The sequence below is a fragment of the Natator depressus genome, chromosome 7 (genome assembly GCF_965152275.1).
Source record: "Natator depressus isolate rNatDep1 chromosome 7, rNatDep2.hap1, whole genome shotgun sequence".
In the NCBI taxonomy this organism is placed as follows: Eukaryota; Metazoa; Chordata; order Testudines; family Cheloniidae; genus Natator; species Natator depressus.
The window spans coordinates 49,047,769-49,053,768 of NC_134240.1; the positions used below are offsets into that span (position 1 = coordinate 49,047,769).

General features: G+C 50.8%; 1 protein-coding gene across 2 annotated transcripts in view; it reads right to left on the reverse strand.

The window, feature by feature from the left end:
• Nucleotides 1–3,561, reverse strand: part of RBM6 (RNA binding motif protein 6) — a 133,928-nt gene extending 130,367 nt beyond the window's left edge. The window contains exon 1 of one of the 2 annotated variants that reach the window (XM_074958358.1): nt 3,502–3,561. The gene's annotated coding sequence lies outside the window, so the exon portion shown is untranslated. The remainder of the gene's footprint in view (nt 1–3,501) is intronic. The other variant, XM_074958359.1, reaches the window with a different exon arrangement.
• Between the last annotated feature and the right edge of the window lie 2,439 nt (nt 3,562–6,000).

Sequence of the window (6,000 nt, forward strand, 5' to 3'; positions counted from 1 at the left end):
AATTTTTAGAGCTCTCCCATTGCCATGCTATCAGTATTGTAACCTCTGCTCTGGAAGGACAAAAGGAGAGTCATCTAAGCTAGGGCTCCCAACATTGTTGACATGATCCACTAATGAAAAGCTAGAAACCAGCCTTCACCATCCTCCAGTATGGGGCAGAAACCATACCATCCACATATGACCCTCCATTTATGGTCCCCAATTTTGAAAATTATTTTGGGCTGAATACCCCACTCTATCCCATTCACTGTCCCAATAGTGCCCAGAGATGATGCTCTCCTGATAAGAGACCAGATCATCTTTTTCCACAGCCCAGATTATGTCCACACTGACCCTTCATCCAATTTTTCTTTTAAAGACAGCAAGCTCTCTAAGGTAGAGACTGTCTCTTCATACATGTCTGTACAGTACCTGGCAAAACGAAGCCCTGATCTTGATCAGGGCCTTGGGGTACTACCATAACAAATTATAAAAACCTTAACTACAGACATTTCTGCTCCACCAAAAAGAGTAATAGTCTGACTTGACTATACAGGCCACAGATCCCAATACAAACTCACAAGACCAGACAGAGATCCCCTTGTACTGTTGACAGAATAAAAGTTTGTTTGTTTCATGAAACAATTAGCAATGTCCTCCCAATAGTAAGGGAGGCAGTATAAAGATTGGTTTGGTGGTAGAATCTCCTTCCTTAGAGATTTTTCATACTATAACCTAGTTTCCTCACTTTCAAATGTCTGTTATACTACCACATTCCAATAAGGTTCTAAATACATATTATATGCAAAAAAAACTACATTAAAAGAAAGTAACAGTTGCAGTTAGTTACTCAAGAGCCAAAAAATGTAGAATTTTTTGGTGAACACAAGTTTAACTCTCCCCCCAGTGCATATGCATCATGTGTTAAGTTCATTCCTAGGGGCTGGGGCTACAAAGTTAGACTCACATTCTTCCCCATATTCATAGAGGATATGTCACTATTGACAATAAGTTTGTACAAAGATCCAGTGTCGAAGTATGCATTAAACTATTTATAAAATTACTGCTGTATCCAGGATTGTTCAGGAGAGAAAATACCGGACTCTTTCAGTCCCAGTCCTTTCCGCCCATCATTTGGGCATCTGAAAGTGCAGTTACCTGATGGACACAGTGCAATTGTGTACACAAGTTATTAAAGCAATTGCAAATCTAAATCATGTGAACTCATGGGTACTGACAGTAGACAGTGAATTCATGGGTACAGTGCATCTACAGGCCATTGTAATGCTGTGTTAATCTGAAACTTAGGTTACATTCAAAAATCTATTTTCATACCCATAAAAACCAGAATGAAACTTAGTTTCTGCAGTGTTAACCTATTACAGAAGCTGATCAAGCAGATTGAAAGTCTGGTACCCCAGGACTATGATTGCGTGCCATTCCAAAAACAATACACAAGTTTTCATATAACCTAAAAATACAAGCTTTACACCTGTATTAGCAATTATTATAAATATACATGTTAGACTGCAGAAACACCCATATTATATAGTATCATACAATAGGCATTAAATCTTATCCATGCACATTCCAATTGGCCTGGCAACAGACACTGTGAGCCAGCAGGGCCACAATTCAACCTTACTGCAAGCCCTCATCCCCACTAATACACCCTAATGTTTTCTTCACTCAACCCTGACAGTCACATAAGGAACCTTAAAAATTATCTGTGCTGTCCCAGGTCCAACACCTCCAGGGCTATGAACCCCCGGAACTGAAACATCCCAGCTCCACAGCAATTTACCACATAGCACCCTGGCTAGGAACCCCACACAGTGGGAACCCCTTTTAGCCCACTGCAAACCCTGTAATCAGCCCACCTCAACCAAAAGCCGCTGAAATCCCCCATGGCCAGCTGCCTACCCAAAAATGGCACCTTCCTAGCCAGGACCCTGCACTACCAAACTCCCTGAAGCTGGGAACCCCTTGGCAGACCCCTCAATTCCCACCCTGTTCTGCAAACAAGGATCCTGCAGGCTGCCCCCATGACCTGAATCCCTCCACCCCAACCCAAAGACTGCAGTCTCCCCAGCAAAATGTCACAGGCAGGAAACTCCTATTAGCAAACTGACCCACCCCCAGCCATACTTCCTCACACACCACAACCACACCTCAAACAAGAGCACCTGCCTCTCCATGGCAAATCCCCAGCAAAGCCCCCACCCCCCACGAGCCCTCCCCAAGGCTCATGATGATTAACCTCCCACTACGACCCCCTCCTCCAATGAGACCTGAGGGGCAACCCCACCACACACATAGTGACCCCCCGCACTGAGAACTTGCATAAACAACCACACATATCCCCAACTGAGAACCCACATAAGCGACGCCTCCAGGTGCCCTCTCCCGCCCCTGCCAGGAGCACTCCCACTGTTAAAGCCCCTAGCCCCCAGAAAGCCCATATGCCTGCCACCCAGCTGGAGCCCGCATACCCCCCACAGAGCTCCCACCCGGGAGCCCACATGTTCTACCCCCCACAACTCCAGCGCACACCCCCCCCACACACATTTCCAGTACCCACTGGACATCCGACTCCACACACACCCACCCCTCCCGCGGCCCCCCCCGCATGTCCGAACCCCCCTAAATACACAGTCCCCCGCATGTCCGACCCCCCCACACACACATGCACACCTCCAGCGGCCCCCCGCATGTCCAACCCCCCTACACACACACGCACAGCTCCAGCGCCCCCCCCCACACACACACGCATAGCTCCAGCGGCCCCCCCCGCATGTCCGACCCCCCCTACACACACACGCACAGCTCCAGCGCCCCCCCGCATGTCCACCCCCCCGCATGTCCGACCCCCCCACACACACACACAGCTCCAGCGCCCCCCCCGCATGTCCGACCCCCCCTACACACACACGCACAGCTCCAGCGCCCCCCCCGCATGTCCGACCCCCCTACACACACACGCACAGCTCCAGCGCCCCCCCCCGCATGTCCGACCCCCCTTACACACACACGCACAGCTCCAGCGCCCCCCCCGCATGTCCGACCCCCCTTACACACACACGCACAGCTCCAGCGTCCCCCCCCGCATGTCCGACCCCCCTTACACACACACGCACAGCTCCAGCGCCCCCCCGCATGTCCGACCCCCCTTACACACACACGCACAGCTCCAGCGCCCCCCCCCGCATGTCCGACCCCCACACACACACACACAGCTCCAGCGCCCCCCCCGCGCATGTTCGACCCACCCCAGCGCCGGGAGCCCACATGCCCCGACCGCCCCAGCGCCCATCCGCCGTGAACGCAGCCCGCCCCCGGGAGCCCCCACAGCGCCCCGCCCGCGCTCCGCGTGCCCCGCCGCCAGGCGAGCGCGGCCTGGCCTGCGCGGGAAGCCGGAGCGGAATGGCGCCGTTCGCCGCCGCCTGCCCGGGGGCGGGGTAGTTGGAGGCTCTCGCGGCTCCCGCTGTCGCCAACACCCCAGCAAACCGGGCGCCCCCTCACCTCAGACACCAACGGAACCGCCGCCCCGGGCCCGCTGCAGCGCCGAGAGGAAACCGGAACTTCCGGGGCGGCGCCCCCTGGCTGCACCATGGGACACAGAGTCCGGGCGCGCCGCCGCACTACCACTCCCAGCATGCACTGCACAGCCGCCCACCGCGGCCGCTATGCGAGAGGCGGGTGGCGGACTACAGTTCCCAGGGTGCCTTGCAGTTCACGCACGGTTTGGGGAGTCACCCTGCAACTTAGCGTAGAGGCATGGGGCCAGGCGGGGCAGGCACCGAGCTGGGTAGCGCTTCCCTTTGCAGCCAGGCAGTTCAGATTAGCCCGCAGCACGCACAGCATTCACGCAGGCCTATGCAGCGCCCCCCGAGGCAGCACGCAGGCAGGCCACCCGCTCTGGTGGCACTAGCACTAAAGCCCCAGCTCCTAGAGGCATGATTCCACGCGACTCCCTGCCAGCATTAAAAGACAGGGAGATTCTAGCCCTGATGGTTGCAATGAGGCAAATAAAGAAACAAAAATTATGATTTCAAGTCAATCTCAATATTTTGGGGGCCTACCTCGCGATTTTTTAAAGTTCAAGGTTGGCAAATACCGCAAGAGACATAATTGTGAAACACAGCCACAAATCAATGTGAAGGCAATTGCCAATGAGACACATGCCTAGAGAGGGGGAAAGGGATGGCGAGAATGTAAGTTACTCCCCTAATAACATCGTCAGCATGGCTACAGAAATGCGTGATTGACAAGGAGAAGCATAACAGAGAAGATAACTGGCAGAGCTGAGAACCATAGGCCCTGATCTCAGTGGAGCTGCAGATTCGGGCTTTGATGGAGCTAAAGCAATGTCTGGGTGCTGCCCTCGACTCGTTTGCAGCGAGTAAGCACTTGCATTATACATCCACTGAGTAAGTCACCGTCTAAACCTGGCAGTTATTAAATCACTGGTAACTCAGCCAGAAGAATGATCTGTCTCGGGCATCGAGACAGAGTGATTCTGATTACAGCAAGCAAAGGCCTCTGCTCTCTACTGATACGCAATGGTTCCACAGACATGATGCTGTCATTACCTTCCACTAACATCACCTATATGTTTTGACCCTCTGGAGGACATAAAAGGTTCCAGCTAGTGGCCTTGCCCATTTCATCTCATCCCAGCTCTTGCTTCGGGATTTGCTAATCTTAAGAACAGCCCAATGCTTGGCTGGTGAATGAGACCCCTTTGTATAGTAAATGGGGGTGCAATGAGGAGCACCCATGCCTCAGTTATTGTAATAATAATATCTAGCTCTTACGTATTGCTTTTCATTAGTAGATCTCAAAATGCTTTAAAAACGAGGTATTATCCCCATTTTACAGAAGGGGAAGCTGAGTCACAGAGAAGCAAAATGACTTCCCCACAGTCACAAGCAGGTCTGGTCTCCTGAGGTCCCATCCAGGGATTTATTGATTAGGTCACATTGCCTCCCTGCTGCCACTATAGAAGTTGGAAAGTATATTGGCAGGTGTCCCTCAAATACTTTCTTTGTTCAGCACTGGGTTTGGATGATGTGCAGTGAATGAAGCACAGGGCCACATATAAAGATTAGGATAACAATAAATATTGAACTGTTGCTTCCTTCGCTGAGCATTGTCCATACTGCGAATTGAATGAGGCAAATATCCAGTGGAAAAAATAGCTTGTGACAATGCATTTAAACACTGTGATCATGCAGTTATGCAGATGCACAAGGAGGCAGAGTTAAGATTCTGCAAAGCACATTAATTTAATAATTTCCTGGCTTTTGAGTGCTTCACTGTTCAGCCTTAATGTTATTTTAATCTCATTTTCTGTATGGAACTTCCTAGTCTTATTAAAAAGAAATTGAAATTCTTGTTACAAAAGAACGGCCATATGATATGGAAAGGCATGTGTGGACAGATCAGGGATCCTGCCTCAGTTATTGCATATGCAGTGTATTGCAGAGCATTCTACTGAGGTCTAGCACACAGCACAATATTTTCTTCTGCCCTTCAGTTAATGTTGTCAAAGAAAATAAGGGAAATAAGAAAAGTTTTGTCAAGTGTATTAGCAGGGGAAAGAAATATTAATTAATATTAAGATAAGTTCATGGAGGATAGATAAATTCATGGATGATAGGTCCATCAATGACTATTAGCCAGGATGGGCAGGGATGGTGTCCCTAGCCCCTGTTCATCAGAAGCTAGGAATGGGAGATAGGGGATGGATCACTTGATGATTACCTGTTCTGTTCATTCCCTCTGGGGCACCAGGCATTGGCCACTGTCGGAAGACAGGATACTGGGCTAGATGGACCTTTGGTCTGATACAGTATGCCCTGTGACGGGTTGGATCACAGAAACCCCCTTGGGGCTGTCAACTGATGTGCCAAGACTACTTCTGCTCCTGCTTTCCTGCCCTGTCAGCTTAGGACTCCAGCACCCTGTGTTGCTGAGCCAGACACACCAGTGTGCTCCAACACAAATCCAGGCTCCAAA